Source organism: Canis lupus, chromosome 27 (assembly GCF_048164855.1).
Source record: "Canis lupus baileyi chromosome 27, mCanLup2.hap1, whole genome shotgun sequence".
In the NCBI taxonomy this organism is placed as follows: Eukaryota; Metazoa; Chordata; class Mammalia; order Carnivora; family Canidae; genus Canis; species Canis lupus.
Window position 1 is genome coordinate 10,687,736 of NC_132864.1, and position 21,600 is coordinate 10,709,335.

The window sequence follows — 21,600 nt, forward strand, 5'->3', positions numbered from 1 at the left end:
GGGAGGGGAGTACAAGACAGTTACAAAGAAAGAATTTTCTAAAACAAGGATGGTTTACACACTACATGCTGACCCAGTTGTGCAGTGCGGTCCTTTCAAGTAGTAGATAGGAGAAGATTTGTTTTTCACTCGACCTTGGCAACTTAGTTTTTTTTAAAACTGTTGTGCTCAAGATTGCGAATCCGAGAAACCACCAAGGAGCCGACACCGATGCAAACACACCAGGGTTTATTTACAAGCTCGAGCTTGGGTCCAAGTGCACCCGACACAGCGGAGCAGGGACTTGGACCTGAGACTAAGAGGCTCAGCAGCTGTATAGGGGCCAGTGGCCCATGGGATACACAGAAAGTTGCACAGTCATGTCGGTCCACGCGCAGGTGGCCGATGGAATTACACCTTACCCTATAGTATCCACTTGAGCTGGCCTATTACTTTGGTGAGAATCGGCGCGCACTTTTGGCGGGCACAAGGCCGGGTTACATAGTTATGAGCCGGTTTCCGATTAGGGTGTGCCCAGCGGCTCCACTAGGGCGAGGCAGCGCCTTAAGCAATAAGCAGGTCCTGTGGGGGTGATACAGGAGGTGGCAGGGGCAGCAGAAAATGGAGCTAGTCCTGCTCTGCTTGTCCAGGGGCAGGGGATTTTTTGTTAAATTTCCTGGGTCCCACAAAACAAATTATTACCCAGAAACTATAAGCTCCACTTTGTTTAAACAGCTTGTTAAAACCCATCCTTCTCGTATGATGCAGGACTCAATTTCTGAAGTCTGCAAGTATGGCATCAAAATTACTCCCAAAAAGTATCTTAAATCTCCCATAAAGGACAAAACAATTCCACCTCTTAATAAATCCAACATAACAAGCTTTTTGTTTACTGTTGTGCCAGAATACGGTTTCTTTGGTCCATCTCTAGATAAACTTCAGTTCAGGCAATGTTTTTATAAAATGAAAAACATAAATATACATACAATCACACACAAGTAAATGTGCACAGTGCACACACACACAGTCTGAATCCTGCCCCTAAAGACTAGACTGATAGTCAAAACCAACAGAGGAGGAGAGAGATGGGAAATTCATGGTGTCCTCAATCCAGGTACACACAAATACTCAAATGAAACAGACGAGAAAGATAACCCCCTACACACCACCACCGTTTGCCTATGTGGGGCCTTATTTTTTCTAGAGCATGTGGATGGGGCACCATTATAACCTTTAGGGAGTGCTATTGGAGAGAACAGAGTGTATTGAGCTGCCAGGGTACCTGATAAGGAGGGTGATTTCTCTGGAATTTCAGGCTGTGCATGTAGACTTCTGAGAAGCAAATGCAACTTTTCATCTCAGTTGGCAGAGTGTCCAGGTGTTCTACCAAAGTGCTTCAAGCCCAGCTGAAACAGTTTCAGGAAGAAAAGAAAAATGTTCTCCACTAAAGTGGATTCGGCTTTTGACAACCAATGGGTCCAGAGGCTGGAATGGAAACCAGTGGCCCCACAGGGCCCCACAGGCAAGGTGCAGGTATGTGTGTAACCTGGGGACAGCTTAATCCATGAGGCCCTGCAGACCCTCCCCCCTGTGCAGCAGCAAGAAAGAAGTACTCTCTCGTTTTCTCCTCCTGGACCCATATCCCAGGACCCTGGCATAAGCTGTTGGCGCAGGCACCGTCCCTGCAGAGCTGAGGCTTCACTGCCCCTGTCCTAGGGCCATCCCAATGTGCAGCCAGCTGCTCCTGGGCCTTGGGAACCACCTCTTCCCGCCCCTCCTGCCTTGTCCCCACAGGGTGAACCCGGTCCTAGATGTGCAGAATAAAATAGCAAGAGTCATAAGGCCAGCCAGCCTCTGGAACACTCAAGGCAATGTGCTTTGTGCCCAACGTACCCATTAAATCCCCTAAGCTCCAAGAGGTTCATTCCCTCCATGCAGGGAGACTGAGGGGACAGCCCCAGGTATAGGACTCCTGGGAAAACTAGTCCTGTAAGATAGACTCACACCTGCTCTCCCCAGGCACCAGTGTCTCTGAGCCTGATAATCTCTACTGCAACCCCCTAAATCCCATCGGACTGAATCTGGGGTGTCGGGGGTGGTTCCCAGATTTCCACCAAGCCAGAGTTTTCTGTTAACTGCCTCCTTGGGTGGTCCAGGCCTGCTCTAGGACCTGGCTTGGAAGGTTCAGGTGCAACAAGTCTCAGGCCCTCTGCCAATTTGACAAGCTGGGGGTACGGAGGAGGAGCCAGGATGTGACCCGGTGTTTGCGGGCAGGGAGTCACATAACCTGCCCCACTTCATAGATCCTAAATATCACCACGTGGTCAGTGTGGAGTGGGAGTAGACCCCACGGAAACTCGCGGTGGGGGACAGTAAACGCTTCCCCTCAGCCATTCTCCAGCTCCTCGCTTCTGGGAATAGAACCTAGTCAGGTTCCCGGCGCTCCCATGGTTCCCAGTACGGGTTCTGAAGAGGTCTGTTCTGCCCAAATTGCCCCCAGTGCCCCGCAGAGGCCCCCGGGTCTTCCCATCCAGGGAAACGGCCTCCCTGGGCGCGCTGGGGCACCGCTGGTGGCATCGCGGCCCCGACAGATTTCCTCACCGAACCCCAAGTTCAGGCTGCCTCGCCCGACCAAGGGCCGGCGCGACAGACGCCCACTCCTGCCTTACCTGTGCCCGGCCGCGCGCCCGCACCAGGCTCGGGGCCCCACACATCCCCGGGAGACGGGTCTGGGGCGCTCCCTGCCGCCCCGGTGCGCGCCGCCCGCTCTGCCCCCGCGGGGCGGTCCCCACTCCCGCGGCTCCGCGGCTGCAGCCGCTCGGATCCCCGCAACTTTCCTGCAGCCCCTCGGCCGCGCCGCTTCCCAGCCCCGCTCCGCCCACCTCCCCCCGCCCTCGGCTCCGCCCGGGGCCCAGCCCCAGCCCCGCCCTCGGCGCCCCGCCCCCGCCCAGGTCCCAGCCACTGCCGCTCCCACCAACGCCCCCGCCCTGGCTGCGACCCGGGCCCAGATCCCAGCCTGCCCCTGCCCGGGTCCCAGTCCCGACCCCGCCAACCCGCTCCTCAGTCCCGCTCCCTCCCGGTCCCAGATCTCGCCCCTCCCACCTGGGCCCCGCCTCCCCGTCCCCGCCGGGTCCCAGATCTCACCCTGCCCACCTGCGCCCCGCCCCGGCCCCCGCCAGGGTCCAAGATCTCGCCCCTCACACCTGCGCCCCGCCCCCGACCCGTCCGGGATCTCACCCCGCACACCTGCGCCCCGCCCCCGTCCCCGCCCCGTCCAGGATCTCACCCCGCGCACCTGCGCCCCGCCCCGGCCCCGGCCAGGGTCCAAGATCTCGCCCCTCCCACGTGCGCCCCGTCCCCGCCCCGTCCAGGATCTCACCCCGCGCACCTGCGCCCCGCCCCCGCCCCCTCCCCGTCCCAGTTCTCACCCCGCGCACCTGCGCCCCGCCCCCGTCCCCGCCCCGTCCCAGTTCTCACCCCGCACACCTGCGCCCCAATCCCAGTCCAGCTTCAAGCAAATGGAACGTGCAGAAGCGGAGTCCTCTTGCTGGGAGACGCGCGGAGGGAGGGAGGAGGAGGGAGGGGGAGGAAGAGGGAGGGCGGGAAATCCTCGGTGAGGAGGAAGAGGGGCGGCCCCAGCAGACTCCTCGGGAATTCCTTCCCTTGCCCCTAAATTCTACTTTACCCGCTTCTGGTCTTACCTCTCCACAGCATAGCCCTGGAACGTTCGAACCCGGTTCTCCGCACCTCTGCGTGGAGGGTGGTAGGCGCTCCCTCTGACCTCTGCGGGTGTGTGTGCGTGTGTGTGTGTGTGTGTGTGTGTGTGTAAGCACACAACACTTTGACGCACCTGCACTTGGAAATCGTGGTTTTCTGAGCGAGGGGTCAGGCCAGAGGAGATGGGGGGAAAAGGTAGTTCTGCTTGTTGGCCTGGAGGAGTAGGATGCGGCTAAGAGAACGTTCCAGTCCTAAAGGTGTTGTGTAAAATATGGATTCTTAGAGTTTTCGGTGACAGCAGAGAACTATTTACTTGAACGAATGATGCTAATTCCCGCGTTGTCCACTTCGGTGGCTGCTGCAGACAGGACCCAGGAGGGGAAGTGCGGTGAGCCTGCCTGTAGCCTCCTGTAGGGACTGGGAGTTGATTTTTGCAGCCCAAAGGGCTGGAGGATTTTGTTTTGTTTCATCATAGGAAATATTTTTAGCTTCTCCAGATCAGTGGGAAATAAAATAGATCCCATGATTCCTGGCTGAGGGATGGGAGCCTGCTTACCATTCTCTCCTGACCAGCCATCTTTCCACAGGTTTATGGTGTGTGATTCCCCACTCATCATTTCTTTCTTCTCCACAGGGGAATATCAGCCTTCCAGTTGGAAAGCCAAATGCAGATCCCAGATCGACTACTATGAGGAAGTAACTTAGGACAGAAGGAGAATGTAACCCCTATTTACAGAGCATTTAGTCGAATAGTCAATTCACTATTATCCCATTTATTCGTTTGGCTATTTTCATGCAGTCTGTCTCCAACTACCTGCCTTTCCTCCCATCCAAAACACAACCCCGATGTTGATGGCTTCGTATTTTTTAAAAGAGTTTATTTATTTATTCATGAGAGACACAGAGAGAGCCAGAGACACAGGCAGAGGGAGAAGCAGGTTCTATGCAGGGAGCCCGATGTGGGACTCGATTCTGTGACTCCGGGATCAGGCCCTGAGCCGATCCAGACCGCTGAGCCACCCAGACATCCTGCCTGGATTTCTTCATATTTGCTACCCACCCACCCCACCCCACCCCCAATTCTCAACAGTTCGAACACTTTGTACTTCAAGTACACAGTTGTCAAATGGATGAATCTTGTGTATTTGCATGGTATCATGGCCCATTTTACCAATGAGGGGATCTAGATGGAGATATGCCAAGTTAAATCACCTAATGGTAGCATTTACCGAGCATTTGCTTCAAGTATAACACTATTTTAAATGTAATATTTGGTATTACATTGAGTCACAGGCACTAAGGAGGGCATACGATGAGATGAGTACTAGGTGTTATACTATCCGCTGGCAAATTGAATTTAAATAAAATAAAAAATAAATAAAGGAATTCCTGGGTGGCTCAGTGGCTGACTGTCTTCCTTTGGTTCAGGTCATGATCCTGGGGTCCTGGGATGGAGTCCTGCATTGGGCTCCCTGCAGGGAGCCTGCTTCTCCCTCTGCCTATGTCTCGGCCTCTCTCTCTCTCTCTCTCTGTGTGCCTCTCATGAATAAATAAATAAAATATTCTTTAAAATTAAAAATAAATAAAATAAATAAAAATAAATAAATGTAATATTGGTGAAGTCAGTCCTCATTAAGACCTGTAGGCATGTGCTCTTTTTATACCCATTTTACAGGTAAGGAACTAAGATATAAGGAGGTTCGGTAAGTTATCCAGGGCCACAGTGGTTGTGTGTGATGGAGCTGGGATTCAGACAGAAGGAGTCTGCCTTCAGAGCCCACATTTGTAACCCTTTCACTGGACTTGTTTGTGCTAAGAAGTGCTTAGAAATCACACCTGCTCTTTGCACCAGGTATCTTGATGACCTGTGTTGACTCTCTCTTCCAAGGACACCCTTCTGTGTCAGGGCTTGTTGGCTAGGTTTTTCTGCCTCTTGAATAGTGTAGGAAAGCACCCAAAGCAGTTTCTTCTCAGGAGGTGAAGCCTATCCTGAAGTCAGCGTTTCTGGACATTACTGTCTGCACAAGAGATGCTCTCCCAGCTTCCCTCAATTAAGATTCAGGCAGCTTTTGTCTGCAAAATCAACTTTTATGATTGATGCCCAAACGCCCACTCATTCCTCAGCCCATTCCATCTTGGTCACTGCTTGAAGCACAGGGTCTTTACAGGAGCAGAATGTGAACTTTCCACCCACAACCTTCCACTCTGGATGCAAGGTCAGGAAACTGCCCATTTAGTATCAAAGATCGCATAATTCAGATTTGGTTGCAAATGAAGCTCATGCATCACATCAACATTCCCTTTATTCAATTTGCACACATTACAGTGGGAGCTCACACTCAGAGATGACCCTTCTTAGGAGCTGGTTTGGCATGAATTAATTCATTGATTCCCTACAACCCCACCAGGTTATTGTTTTTCCTAATCCTTTTTGAAGATGAAAGAATGTAGAGACAGAGGAGTTGTGTTCATCAAAAACCAGCAACGAGAAGCCATGGCGTTCAAATTCAGACAATCTGGTTGTGGAGTCCACATTTCAAACCACACTGCTAGCTTGCCTCTCTGTGTTCTTCCTCAAGAGAGACATGTGTTCTTCTGCGTTTCCCTTTACTCCCACACTCACCAAATTCTTCTGGCCACTATATGTGTGGGTGTTTTTCCCACCAAGCAATTCTGTAATTCTTTGTCGACACCAAGCGGATGTCCTATGATTCCATTTAATTCTTCTACTATCTACCTGGAGATGGCATCAGACCCTATGCAGCTCCAAGGGCTCAGTGCCACAAGACTGTGCCCTTCAAGACACCAGTTGCAAGTCCAGAATGTCACCTGTGCTCTTGACCCGCCAGCTATAAGTCAGTGGTTCCTGCAACCCCCTCCACGGATTCCATCATTTCCCTGAGTGGCTCATGGAACTCAGGAAAACAGTTTACTGACCAGATTACCAGTCCATCACAAAAGGATATAACTCAGGAGAGCCAGATGGAAAAGATGCAGGGAGGAGGCATGTGGGGAAGGACACAAAGTTTAATGACCTGTCCAGGTATGTCACAATCCCAGCACTTCTGTGTGTTCACCAGCACAGAAACTCTCTCTCAGGCCTCTGAGAGATCTCTCTAGAGACCTCTTCACATAGGCTTGATAGATTATTAACTCAATCTCCAGCCCTTCTGCTCTCTCTGGGGCTGAAATCTCTAAGCTCCTAATTATGGGTTCATCTTTCTGGTGACTAGCCTCCATTCAGGAGCTCACCAAGAGTCACCTCCTTAGAACAAAAGACACCCCCATCAGCCAGGAAATTCCAAGGGATTAAAGAGGAGGGAGTCAGGAAGTAGAGACAAAGACTCAAAAATACATGTCTTATTACATCACAATAGCACAGGATACAATCCAAATCTGTCCAAAGAACCACTTTTGTAAACCCATGTTTTGTTCCCTCACACATTTGCTTTTAATGCCCCTCAGTGCTTTGGCACAACCATAATGCTCTATGACAACTGCGATCAAATGATGATATTTATTTAGGATGTATAACACACAGAACCCATAATCCGAGGTGGAAATACATAAGGAGATCATGTCATGAAGGAACTGATTAAGCCCAGATGTGGCAGACTGAATAATGTCCCCTGAGGATATCCCTATCCTGTTCTCAAAACCATGGGGAATGTGGTCCCTCTCATGGCAAAGGGCTCTCTGCACAGAAAATTAAGAATAAAGACTTTAAAGTAGGGAGGTGATCTTGCATTATCCCACGGGCATTTGCAAGTGGCATGAGTGCTGAGTGATGCCGTGACAGAGGATCCAGGAAAGACTCTACCTATGAAGGTTTGGCCTACTGTTGGAGGCTTTGAAGATGGAACAAGGAGGGTCAAGGAATGCAGGAGCGTCTCAGCTGGGACAAGCCTTCCTTCAGCAAAGATATGGAGACCTCAGTTCCAAAGCCAATAAGGAAGAGGTACAAACAACAATCTGAATGAGCAAGGAAGAAATGCCTTCTGGAAAATGGTGCAGTCCCACGGACACCTGGCTTTCAGCCTGTGAGACTCAGAGCAGGAGAACAGCTAAGCCCAACAGACTTCTGAACTTACAAAGCTGTGTGATTATAAATCTGTGTTGCTTCAAGTGCCTGAGTTTGTAGCAGGCTGTTATGGCAACAACAGAAAACAAAACCCCCTTGTCATGAGGTGCTGTTTTTATTACCCAGGACAGCCTAGGTCATGCTGTGACAAGAAACAACCCCATAATCTCAGTAGGGTAAAAGAACAAAGCTTCTCACTCATCTTCATGTCACTGCATGTCAGCTGAGCTCTGTACACCATTGTCTTCGTCTCTGGAACCCAGGCAGCTGGATCAGAGAATGTGACAGAGAATGCACTGGCCATAGAGCTTCCATCCTGGTGGGACCCAACATCATCCTCACCCACATCACTTTGGCCAACAAAATTATGTGACCATGCCTAAATTTAAAAGGATTGCGGGTGTGCAATCCTGCCATGTCTTGAAAGGAGGGAGAGAGAGAGAGAGACAATGGTACCACACTGTCTGTGTCAGCTGTGGAGGAAGGAAGAGTCAGAGGGGCAGGAAGGGGTGGACAGCTCAGGATGTTTGTCCATAGTATTGCTCCAGAACCCCTAAGCAAGGATGTCTTATTTTATTTTTCAAGTTGCAGTTATTTTCCTTAAATTGGTTGGACATTGAATACACCGATGTCGTTAATTACACCCCATATGTATTTGCTGCTGAGGAAGTGCTAGGAGGGAGAAAAATGCAAACATAGTGTGTTGTCCTAGTTGTTATTATCCTCTCTGTCCCTTGTGGCAGGATCACAGAGGGAGAACTAACAGGCACCCACTCGGATAAAATGTTTGGAGCTGAGTTTTTAGGTAAAACAGCAGCCAGCATCATGATGCCCTGGAGAGTCAACGTCCTGGGCTTGGGTGCACACACCTCTAGGATGACCCTGTCTTCTTACAGAATCAACCCTTTATTATAATGTCCCTCCTGATCCTGATCATAGCTCTTGCTCCCAAGTCTACTTAGCTTTCTTTTGCTTAGTGTGGACCTCCGGATGTATCATTATTATTTTTTTTAAATTTAAGCCAAAATATGGCTCTCTGTGTATCATGGGCTGGACACAGAAGTAATCAACCCCTCTTTCGCTGATCCCTTAAACTGCATGTAGTACATTCCAGACCCACCAGATTAGATTCCCTGCGTGCCTGAAGAGTAGCCATTCTGTTGCATCTGATTCAATGCATGCCTAGATTAGCCTTCTTCCTGTGCACATGGTCAGTGTGGATTCATCTCCTTGAACTGGAGTCTGGTCTGATGACATTGTTGATAAATGGGATGATACAACCAAAAGATAGGGGGAAACATGGCTTTTGATAATATCTCTGAGCTGCATACTTTATCAACCTTGGAGCTGCTCCCTTGTTATTTGAGATACTAAATATTATCTTTAAGCTATGTCAGTGACTTTTCTATGATTGAGCCAAATCTGCAGACTCAGGACTGCTCAAACCTGCACACTCAGCCCAGCTCTGCTGCTAACTGGTCGTGTGACTTTGAGCAGGCACTTGTCCACATTGCCTCTCTTTTTCTTGTATTGGTAAAGTGACTGTCTAGCCCCAGTTGATCTCTAAGCTCTTTCTGAGTTCTAAAATGTTAGTCTCTTAGAGTTTAATTCATTTGGTCTTCAGCATTAGAGCACTGGATTTTCCTAGCAGCAAACCTAATTTGGAGGGAGCTGAGCCTTCTGAAGGAGCCAGCTGACATGCACTGGCATCTTTACACAAGATGTCTCAATCCATCAGAGTAACCCCATCAGATGCTATTACGTGTCCCATTTTACAGACATTATCATCAAGACCCAGAGAGGACTGGGCACACAGCTGGACGCTGACAGAGCAAGTCTTGTCTGAATCCCAACACCTGTGATTGTCCTGTTTCCCTCTCTGGGAGAGAAGGAGAGGGATTGCCTTTCTCTAAGACCCTAGTGATAAGTGATTTTTTTACACAAGAGCCATTTCAGAGTTATTTGCAAAATTTTTGCACACCCAGACAACATCAGAAAACCAAGATTTTTAGAGTGACAGAGAATTAAAGGAACAGAGCCTTTAACATCTGGCAGGGTTCCTAGTCCCCATGTCAAATGTACACTCTTACAAGTAGATTGAGTCATTAAAAGAAACTCATTCTGTCTACACAGCATCTTACTTCCCTCCTCTTCAAAGATTGGACTCGATATAATAATTCTCATCAGCTCTAAATTCAGTCAGGTCATTCAGTTGTCTGATTAATATTGCCAGAAGGTGCAATTCATAAGCTCTGGAGAGGTGACTTAGGACTTGATTGATTTAATTGGGTGAATAAATTATATTCTATTGGTGCCTTTGTAAGTGGGATCCATTGTGTTTGGTGTTTTCCATAATAAAAAGAGGTACAGTGCTTGGATTGAAGCATCTAAGTAATTTTAAATATGTTTGAACTCCTAGGTCATAAATTCAACCCTACTGTATTTCTTCAATTCACATACACATTTGCCATAAACCTTATCACAAATGTAAAGTGGATCCTAGCAGAAATCAAGATGTCTGCAGGGATGACTAATACAGCTATAGCAATTGTGTGTCTTGCTTCTGAGATCCTGTCCTCTCCTTTGGGTCAGGTTTTGAGAATTCAGGATATTTGACTTCTACTTGCATAGATGTGGAATGGGAGCCCCTAGACTAGGACTGCTTGGAAAATGTTTTCTCCAGTATTGTAGAGTGCAGCAAAAACTTCAAAGTTAGAGGTCCCGGTTCTACTTAAAGGTCCAGAGATGCCTCTTTAATTTTACAACCAAACCAAAATATGAAAACCCTGTCTTGAACGAAAAGGGAAATTGTGATATTGTGTCACCCTACTGAGCCTGCTTTATGAAATGAAAATCAGATCAAACTCAACTTATTCTGACAGGTCAAGAGCCTGAGATAACCCTTTTACCTGCATGACCTCGTTAGGCTCTTCACTGGCAAAGGGATAGAACAAGATGATGCCATTTGCTATGAGGGTCAGTGCTCTGAATTCACATGCACGTGGGAAGGGGAAGAAGAGCCACACAGATCAGTCATTACCATGGGCTAGAGGGAGCTGGACGATGAAGTTGGAGCCCCTGAAACAGGTGAGAAAGGGATCTTCCTTTCGGTCTTTCCTGGATGTACGTGCCTCTTGGTGCTGAGAGCTCTGGAGCTGAAGAGAAACCACCTCTTGCTGCCTTGTCTACCTCTGATTAAGGAATGGTGTGTGCTTTGGGGAGGGATTAAAACAGTCATGGAAATAAGAAAGAGCCATGTCTAGCAGATCAAGATTTGGCAGAACTAGCAAAACAGTTTGTTAAATTTAGCTTTAAAAAAATCAGGGTTGTTTGACTCATACAGCAAAGGGTGTGAAGGTGGGGAGCCCAGGACTTGTGGGGCGTCCCAGTTTTATCCTAGAGCCCAGGACTATTCCATTGCCCATTACCATCACCATCAGGGCATGTCACATCGTGGTGAGAAATTGGCTGTTGCGTGTCCAGGTGTGACACGTGCTGTCCACACAAGTGGAAGGGGGAGGGGCGATGGGGCTACATGCCTGCCTACAGAGGAGCTCACACAGAGGAGGCAATGAAGATGAGAAAGACATACATTTGAAACAAAATTCCAGATGCCTACTTGTGAAGTGATTCTTTTTAAATCCCAAAGACTAGAAAAGAGGGGGTGGAGGAAAGAGCTCCAAAGGAACAGGGGCTGAGATTAGAAGGGGAAAGGGTGAGGGGGGCTGGGGATGAGCCCTAACTCAGCCACCACATTCAGACAGCTCTTGAGTGGGAACCTTGAGTGGGAACCTCCTGGAGACGGCACCCAACCCAACACAAGCAAACACAGGGAACAGAGATACAGGGCTTGAGCCATCTGGAAGTGTTGGGGTGTGAAGAGAAAACCTCACCCCCTGATGGAGGTGGGCATCCTGCCTGAGCCTGGAGAGGGCTTGCCATGCCCCCATGCTCATGTCCACATTTCCCCAGAGGGACATGTCGCCTGCCCCCAACAATGGTGATGTCACTTGGCATGGTTATTTCATAGGGCTGTTTTGAAGATCATGTTGAAAAACAAACATCAAAATCCATATAAAAGTGTCAAGTGCTGTTCAAACAAGATCTCTAGCAAAGAAATTTTTTAAAATTATAGATAGATAGATAGATAGATAGATAGATAGATAGATAGATCTTCCTTAAAGTCCACAGAGGTTGATGGAGTGGTTTTGAGAAGATCATGCTGACTTTAGGGAACAGGCTAGATGCTCTCCTCATACAAATAACCATTAATTCATCGTAAACAAAGATTATTTATTCAAGTAAGTCAAATGGCTTTCATAAAATCTTACTTGGTTTCTAGAAAAACCCTCTGGTTGTACAATAAAATAAAGATTCTGGTTTGTAATCCCTGTGATCTGGGTAAGTAATTCTCGCTGGATGAGACTTTTAATTAATGGGAAAAGGTCCAAAATGTGAATCAGTATTCTAGGATGGTGATCATCCTGAGCTGTCAGATGTGGGCTCTCTCTCTCTGGGAGGTCCTGAGGTGCAGAGGAAGGTGGGGAATCAATCAAGCAGGTGGATTAGCATTCCTGAAACTGGTAAAAAATGTTAAATACCATCAAAACGTGCAGAGTAACTTTCCTGCCTGCCTGCAGCTTTATTCTCCACTCCCCAGAATGGAAATGCAACATACATGAAAATAGATTTGCCAATTCTTACATCTTGCGAATGGCACTGCAGATGATCAATACTTTCCCTTTCATCTGACGCTAAAACCTTGACTACTTTATAGTTAATACCACTTCATAGCAAATTACTCCCTCCCACCAAGTTTCATCGCCTTCCACAATACAACATCAGCTCAAAGTTCAGATGCCCATCATCTAAGCCAGCCTCATAAGAGGATGTAGTAAATACCCCTAGTGGTGTGCCATTCCTCTCCATACTCAGACTTTTGAAACTAAAAAAAGTAAGTCACGTGCTTCCTCCCAGATCACTGTATGACATTTAAATAGATATAAGATGATCGTTGTAGACACTCCTGTTCGAAAGAAAGGAAAATGAGATCCATAAATGAGTCACAGGTCAGTAGTAATGCTAAAATAGAGCCAGCCAAATGCTGGGAGTCTCTTGATATTAGGGCTCAAGGCCTGGGAATAATTCTCATGGCTCCCAGTGCCATTCTCTGAGTGGAGAATGCACACACACACACACACACACACACACACACAAAAGCATGTATTTGCTGCTGAGTTCTTTTCCTGGCTGGCTTCCTATCTGTAGAATTTTGGGGATCCATATGCTTTCTTGCATTTTATTGTCTGTATTTGTTTGAGTTCAAGACAGTGGTGTTTCTGTTGATAAAATTCTCTTACTCTCTTTGTGGATTTCTTGTGAATCACACCAGGGGCTCACTGCATTCAATACAAGTCATATCTGTGAGCCACTTCCGTATGATATAATCTTAACACACTTTGATTGTTCGATTAGGCGGCAGATGTAAAGTCTCTCTACAAAGCCTCTTCTGAATGACTGAATACTTCCCTAAGGTACCCTCTTAGAACTTCCTAAGATTTTAACAAACATCTTACAATCAAACCCTTCCTCGTTTCAAGATAACATTTTCCTGGTAGTCCCCTGGATTTCATCCTTGCTTGGGGAACTTTTCTTAATTTTAGCATTGTTTGCCATGGGAAGAAGCTGAGAATTTTCAAAACCATCTTTTTTTTTATTAAACTTTTTATTTTTTTTAATCACACGCTCTACTGACACCAGCACTTTCAATGCTTTGCTCAAGAATCTGCTTAACTAGAGCTCCAAGGTCATTGGACATGTTTTCTACTCTGCAGAGTATTACAGGTGCCTTGAGGTTCCTGCCACTCCATAACCAGAATCTCCCCGTTCCCATTTTTTGATAATGCTCCACACTCACTCGTGAGCCTTCTCTGCCATCATCCTCACATCCGGAGCCAGATTTCTGCAGCCACCTTGCCAGGTGATGTAAGCTTTCTCTGACAAGCTTCCCATCCCCACTGACTGCCCACCGCTTGGCTCTGGGCCACCCTTGAATCATTAGGCTTCTGTTGAGACAGGACTCCACTTGCAGGCACTGAAATATTCCTCTTGTTATTGTTTCATAGAAGCCGAGAACAGAATGAGATGTGGGATATGAGGGGAGAGGAAGAAGGAAGACGTTAATCAAGGGCACAGGACATCAGTCATAAGATGAACAAGTGCTGAGGCTCTGGCATCCAGCACTGGACCATGGTTAATGGTACACTGTTGTACACTGGAAATTACTGAGAGTAGATCTTAAGTGTTCTCACTACAAAAAAAAAAAAAAAAAAAAGAGCGAGAGAGAGAGAGAGAGAAGGAAAGGAAAGGAAAAGAGTAACCACGGGGAGATTGAATGAATATGTTAGCTTGATTCTGGCAATGATTTTATAATGTACACGTCCATCAAAACATCAAGTTGTATGGCTTAAATATGTACAATTTTTGTTAATTATACTTCAGTAAAGATGGGGGGAGATTACCTCAAATTATAATAGTTTAAAACAGCAACCATTTATTATCTCCTCATTTCTGCAAGACAGCTTAATTGGTGGCCCGTGGCTCAAGGCTCCAACAAGTGTGTAATCAAGCTGTGGTCCAGGCTTCGATCACCTCAGAGCTTGATGGAAGATCTGCTCTCTCACTAGCCTGCTCAGAGAAAAACAAGCTGCCATGTTCTAAGCTGCCCAGTGAAGAAGCTCCTGTTGCAAGCAACTGATATCTCTGGCCAACAGCCGGCAAGGACTTGCCAACAGCCATGTACAATCAAAACTTGGCTGGAAACAGAGCTGGAAGATCTTCCTTGGAGGAAGATATATTCGTTGGGCCACTGGAAGGAAGCGTGGTTGCCTGAAATTTGGTTACAAATGAAAAGCAAACAAAGGACCCTGGAATCGGGGGAAAAACAGAAGCAGAAGTTACTGGGGCCTCCCTGCACATGCCCCAGAGCTGCCACCAGTCCTATCCTCCCTCCAGGGCCTGAGGCTGTGCTGGCCAGAGCCTTGGGCTACTCCCCCATTATAGAAATGCATGAAGCCTAAAAGAAGCTCTCCCTAAGGTGTTATCAGCTGGGGTCCCAGTAGGAAACAGGTGCACGACACCTGGGTACTTTGAAGACCGTTAAATCATGGGACCCTTGAAAAGGCAGGAACAGTGTGAATACCACCAAATAAATACAGAACACAGGGTTAGGGAGAGTTGAGAGCACAGTTGCTATCTGGGCCTCACGAGGAGAGAAGAGTGGTTTCTAGAGCCAGGAAAATGGTGCCACAGGGATGAGTCCCCATTTGATAGAAGCTGTGGCCTTTGGTGGAGGGACAGAGAATACCCCCAGTGACCTGAAGGGAGGAAACTGGGGAAACCCATTCCAGGTGGCCCGACCATCATTCACTTGCCTTGGATTCTGAAAGCTCTGTGCTTTGCTGTGAGTGTGGTTCAAGTCATGGCTCCTGGTGATGGATCAGAGCTCTCATGTCCATCAGGGACAGGTGACACCCCTGCATGCAGACCCACCTCCACCTCACCCTGACTCTCCTGCACCAAACACACTCAAAATGTGAATATCAGATGATTCCCGGAAGGTCAATCTTTGGTTTCCTCCCTAAATTCTTCATATTGACATATTTTGGGGATATATATATTTAAATATATATGTATATTTAAACCTGAATTTTGAAATATCTAGGGTCCACCTTTAAAAAATACACACAAATCCCACATCTTTCTTCACTGCCATCTTTAGAGCTTATTTGAAGTGAAAATTTGGGTATACTGATACAAGCCAAGCATTTTTATCAAGTTTTAACAAAGACTTAAGAGGACATTTGAGATTAACATGTGAATATTCACTTCAGAAGCTCAGTGACTGCTCCTGGAATCAGGCAGTAGTGACAGGAATTAAATTAAAAAAAAAATTTGTGGGATGCTTGGGTGGCTCAGTGGTTGAGTGTCTGCCTTTGGCTCAGGGCATGATCCTGGAGTTCCAGGATCAAGTCCCACATCGGGCTCCCCTCCGAAGCCTGCTTCTCCCTTTGCCTGTGACTCTGCCTCTCCCTCTCTCTCTCTCTCTCTCTCTCTCTATGTCTTTCATGAATAAATAAATAAAATATTTAAAAAATAAAATAAAACAAAAATTTTAAAAATTGAAATTTCTGTGCAGATCTGGTCTGGAAAGACAAACTATTGACATGCCAGCTTCTTTATGGTTCATTGTGGTTCCTCACAGGATGTCTTGGGGTTTTGAGTTTTAATTCAGCAGACTGAAACAAAAGCCTGATTAGAAAGCATTTTCCTATGCAGATTCCTTAAAAAAGAGGAGGTATTTGCAACTAAAACACTGATAATCAGGCCCACGTGTCCCTATTGGAATCAAGGAGAAGAGCTATTTCTAATACTAACATCAGCAGGGGAGAGGCTGGGAGACTAGTGTGAAATCTCCAAATGTTTTCATGAACGCAGGGATCAGACTCTAGGTCACCAATATTCTCCCAAGTTTTAATTTATTTCAAAAAAAAATTATTCCATCAATTCAGAAAGCCCTCAGCACTTCATATGCTCCTTTCCTGTATTCCAGTCTGCACTCCTAGCAAGCTATTTGGTGCCGTGTCCAATTGTAATTATCCTTGAATCATAGATATCATTTCAGTCTGGAATGAGCATATATGCAGTAAGATGAATGACTCCCCAGCTGGGTCCAACTTTGAAAAGACTTTCAGCGTGAAAGCTTGCATTTTGAGAATTAATAAAGATAGTGATGGCTATTCACATTCCAAAAGAGACTCCCTTTCTTTCTTTAAATGTGAGCCCTCCTGGTCCACAGCATTATATTTGCTCACAGATCATGAGCTATAAAAGTCTAGCCCGACACGGACACTGAAGTGTAGGTGGGTGGAATTTAAAAGCTCATCCATGTGAGTATGGGAAATGCAAAGCTAACCTGTTAAGTTTGCATTGCAGATTACAACACTGAGGTGACATTTTCTGTTAATGTGCAAAAAAGGAATAGTATTTATCAAAATTATATCCCAAGGCTGTGTCTGTGATTTAAGATGCCTTTGGGCTTCTCTTTGAAAGGAAAGCAAGTGTTGAGAAGGAGGTCTGTCCCAGGGACCTCCTTTTTCATTTTGTGGCCCACCCCCCAAAATGCAGGAATGGGTGGAGGGTGCGGGAGAACCTTTGGTTAGGGTGTTGCCTAAATATTATTTCACGTGTCATCCATGAATCACATTTTGGCAAAAACCACTGCAGTAGAAATATCCCCCCATACTGAAAATAACCAAGAAAGCTCACCAGGAGCCTAGGTCCTGTTGTTAGAATGGCCAGCACGAGCCCTCTAATGGCACATTGGGTAAAGGACTACTAAAACGGCTTCCAGCAAGCACATTCCATGATTCTAACTTATAAACCCATAATCTGATGCCATATAAAGTCAAGATAGTCTTCATTTAGCTATATTTTCAGACATGAGACGAAAGACTATAAAAATAACCTTATTTTAAATTTTAAGCATCCAAGTCTCTATTTTGGAAGCTATTGCAAGTTTCCCATACTCTCCCAAAGAACTCTCTTCTTTAGTGGGGAACATGGAAATAAAAGGGGGAGTGAAGACTAAGCCATGCAAGTTGGAGCCATCCAGGTTGTTTGAGGAAGGGTGAACAGATTTAGCAAATAAAATACAAGATACTCAGTTCATTTGGAATTTCAGCCAAACAACAAATGATTTTAGTATAAGTATACCCCCCTGCAATATTTGGTGTTTGTTGTTTATATGAAATTCAAATTTATTTTTTTTAAGATTTTATTTATTTATTCATGAGAGACACAGAGAGGCAGAGATACATGCAGAGGGAGAAGCAGTCTCCCTGCAGGGAGCCTGATGTGGGACTCAATTCCAGGACCCTAGGATCAAGACCTGAGCCAAAGGCAGATGCTCAACCACTGAGCCACCCAGGTGCCCCATGAAATTCAGATTTAACTGGGTGTCCTAAATTGTACCTGACAACCCCGCTGAGGGTTAACTAAAGAGTTTACAAAAATGTGTGCTTAGTAAATGCTAGTTTCTCTTTATTCATTTAGCATTCCTTGCAGAACAATCTAGAAGTAGTATATTTCCTAGTCTATAAGACATAGCAGAGAATAAAACACAGTCCAATTTCTTTAAGGAAATATTTATGGGGGAAAATCCAAGTATTTTATATCCCATCCCACATTGAAGGGAAACTATTTATTTTAAAATGGTATTGTAGGGAAATTGCATAATGTTGCTCATGTAAATACAATATGCTATATATTACATATAAGGAAACAGTTCTGGATTTGAATTAATAGCCAACAAGTATTGAAAAATTATAAAATTACATAGTTATAAGAAGTATATTGGCATTGGTAAATGAATACCAGAATACGGCAGCAGAAACACCACAAAAGTGTTAGTAAATTGAGCTTATCCCTTATGTTTATTATTATGAAAACAAATGCTCGTATGGTAGCTCATAGAATATTGGTGACCAAAAAGCAACATACCGTATAAAATAAACGACAGTAGCACAAATTCCTACATTGCATTTGCAGTCTGGGTAAATCAAGCAACAAAAAAAGCAAAAATGTAAATTTGAATCCATTCCCACCCAGGTTGTCAGATTAATGTAAACAAAACAACTATGTTAGCAAAAACAGAAGAATGCACAGAGAAAAAAAGACTTGGTGAAATGCCAGTGTTATGCACGCAGGAAAAAAAATATTTTGCTGACAATTAGTATAGAACAAGCAACAGGGGAAAAAAGCTAACTTCATCAAGAACTCACTGGAAATTCTATTTCTATTTGAGTCATACATTGTGGAAGTAATAAATATGAATCAAACTCACTCAGGTAATAACCCAAACCCCATCTATAATTGTGTGGATATCCCGAGTCTTATTTTGTTGATCAAGGACACGATGTAAACACAAATAATAAGTATGGTAAATCATCCACAAATTTCTTAATTCAGCCCTGATTAAAATGAAGCACAAAATCACAAAACTTTCTAATAACTTTGGGAGCAACTATAAGAGGTTATTGACATGAACGTTTCGATAAATAAAAGGAAAGGCAAACAAATATTTAACCCCATGTGCTGTAACATTCAAATCAGTTCTTTTTTATACATCATGCTTATTCTGTATCATGTCATTATAAATCTGGGTTTGTTTCTATTATAGAAAGGCAAATGATTTTCTTCCAATATGGACAAATTTATTTAACCTTTATAAAGACTGTTGATTTTTAATCACAAGACTGTGAATGTTGTCATTGAAAAACTACATTTCCTAGACAGTATGTTTGGGAAAAAACTTTATTTACTTAAAAGATAGAAACCAACTTTGCCAAAAGGAGGTTGATTTTACCCAATAATTTAAGTTAATTAAACCACTGATTCTAACCCCACAGATCCTGCTCCTACCAATTCAATCAGAATAAGGGGTCTGAACAAAAATCTTTTTTCTTTGACCCAGACCAATGGAGAGCTGCCCAGGAAGGAAGCGGTAAATGGAACAGCAACATTAGCCAATTGGACCTTTTAATTGTTTTTTTTTTTTTTTTTTCATTTTGCAGAAGGAGATAGTGAAGGTCAAGTGCAATTGCTCTATGCCCTAAATTTCTACATTGTTCCCCATTTAAGAGCTTCTCAGGAGCCTCCTCTGATCCTGATGCCCTTCATTCCTCTCTTTCATGATTTTCTTATTCATGTTCATGAAAATGATTATTTCCCTATTACATAAATGTCATTTGTGTTTCATTAGTCCTTGTATTTCTTAAAGGCAAGTTTCATGCCTTAGGATCTCCCAAAAGCAGCAAGGAGAGCTATCTGGACATAGAAGTTTTCAGAAATGTTCTTTGAGTGAGTGAATGTTGGATATTAGTGCACATCTCTTAGGGGAGTTATAGTTTAACAGGACCCCAGATTATCTAAAAGTATCTCTGCCTTCTTCCCCCACTTCTCCTCCAGGCTTTCCTGTGCTGCTAAATGCACCACTCTCCACCCAGCCCTCAAGCCAGATCTCTGCAATCATCCAAGACACTGTCCTTCCACTTCCCTGCTGGATCCAGCCACATCCTATCCTATCATTCAAGTCCACCCACTTCCCTCGGTCTCTAGTCCCAGCTACTAGGACAAAACCCACACCTGCTTCCATTCATCCATTCCCTTCACATTTCCGAAGAGGGATTTGAGGAACATAGCAAGATTACATTGCTCTTTTCTAGAAACCCTTCCACAGCTCACAGCCTGCTCTTGGGGTAAAGCCACCTGCCTTCACTTTGCTTCTGAGGCCCCATGTGATCTGGTCACCAAGACCATCTCACTCTTGCCCTACTATTGGGTGGAGAAGAGAAAGGAACTACTGGGAAGCATAAACAATAGCAATGAATTAAGTCAACAACATCCATTGAGTGTCTACTATGTATCTGACCTGATGCTGGATGCTCAAGATGCAGTGGAAATTAACTGTGGATATAACCAGTGCATCAGTACTCGCCACTTTACCTTACCTGTGTATCATTCCCTCCAAATATCTCTACCATTCCAACAGCTGTGTGTGAAGCACAGAGATGCCATTAATGTCAATGGGAAGATTTTGGAATGCCTTCCAAATACCACGATTAGTACCCACTGATTATCATAAACAGTAACACAAGGCACTTTTCCTTCCATAATGACTCTATAATAGTCTACATTATCTCTCTGAGTACTTTAGAGTGATTATATATTTAAGTCTATGTTCACCATCAAAACGTAAACGTGATACACAGCGTTCATATACTACAAGCACTCAGGCCATCTTTTCCCCAAAACAAACAAACCCAATAGAACATTAAAGAAAATGATTTAAGCATACAATACAAATAAGACTCCACCACTGAGCAAGTGCACACACCCCTGTCATGAGCCAGCCCACCCCTGGGGCCCTGACAGCAACCAGGGAAACCACATGGTGTTCTTGTATTGGGGGAGTTAGGGACCACCAGAGGTATCCTCAGAATGGATGTGAGCAGATGGGTGTATGTGTATGTGTGGTGTGTGTGTGTGTGTGTGTATGTGTGTGTCTGCGCATGTGTGCTTGTCTGGTCTGGGTCTGTGTTTCTGTCATGTGTATTTGTGTGTGTGCCTGTGTGTATATATGCACTTATGTGCATGTGGGGGATGCATTAGGAAAGTGACCTCTTTAGGATAGAATGTGAACATTTTGATGCCATGAGTGACTTCAAACCAAGAAATACTTTAATTGCTCTATAAATGAACTGGCAGTGAAGGAGGAGAGAAGGGGACAGTGGGGAGAGAGACAAGAGGGAGATGTGGCCAGGCAGCAGGTCAGGGGCCAGGGATAGCGAGGAAGGGGGAAGATGAGGTCAGCTCATTGGCCATGATGTGATAGAACCCCCATTTTCTCTCCAAATGTTCAGGGAAATCACCTATGCATACAAATGGCTATAAGGGTTTTTTTCACCCCACCTTTCTTTTTCATTATCCTTTTTTTTTAAATAAAGATTTTATTTATTTATTCTTGAAAGACACAGAGAGAGGCAGAGACACAGGCAGAGGGAGAAGCAGGCTCCATGCAGGGAGCCTGATGTAGGACTCGATCCTGAGACTCCAGGATCATGCCCTGGGCCAAAGGCAGGCACCAAACCGCTGAGCCACCCAGGCGCCCCTCTTTTTCATTATCCTTAAACAGAATTTGTATCTGCTCAGCTCCAACCTGGAAGTAAGCTACCAAGAATTGAAGAGGAAATGTTCAATATAAA

The 21,600-nt window shown here is 45.3% G+C and overlaps 1 long non-coding RNA gene across 3 annotated transcripts in view; it reads right to left on the reverse strand.

Moving 5' to 3' along the window:
• LOC140619165 (uncharacterized) overlaps positions 1-21,600 on the reverse strand; it is a 165,443-nt gene that overhangs the window by 122,363 nt on the left and 21,480 nt on the right. Inside the window, exon 1 of one of the 3 annotated variants that reach the window (XR_012019094.1) lies at positions 3,457-3,548. The exons of 1 other annotated variant lie outside the window; for it this stretch is intronic. This is a non-coding gene — a long non-coding RNA (uncharacterized lncRNA). Of the gene's footprint in view, positions 1-3,456; positions 3,549-21,600 lie in introns of those variants that run through there. One more of the 3 variants, XR_012019096.1, reaches the window with a different exon arrangement.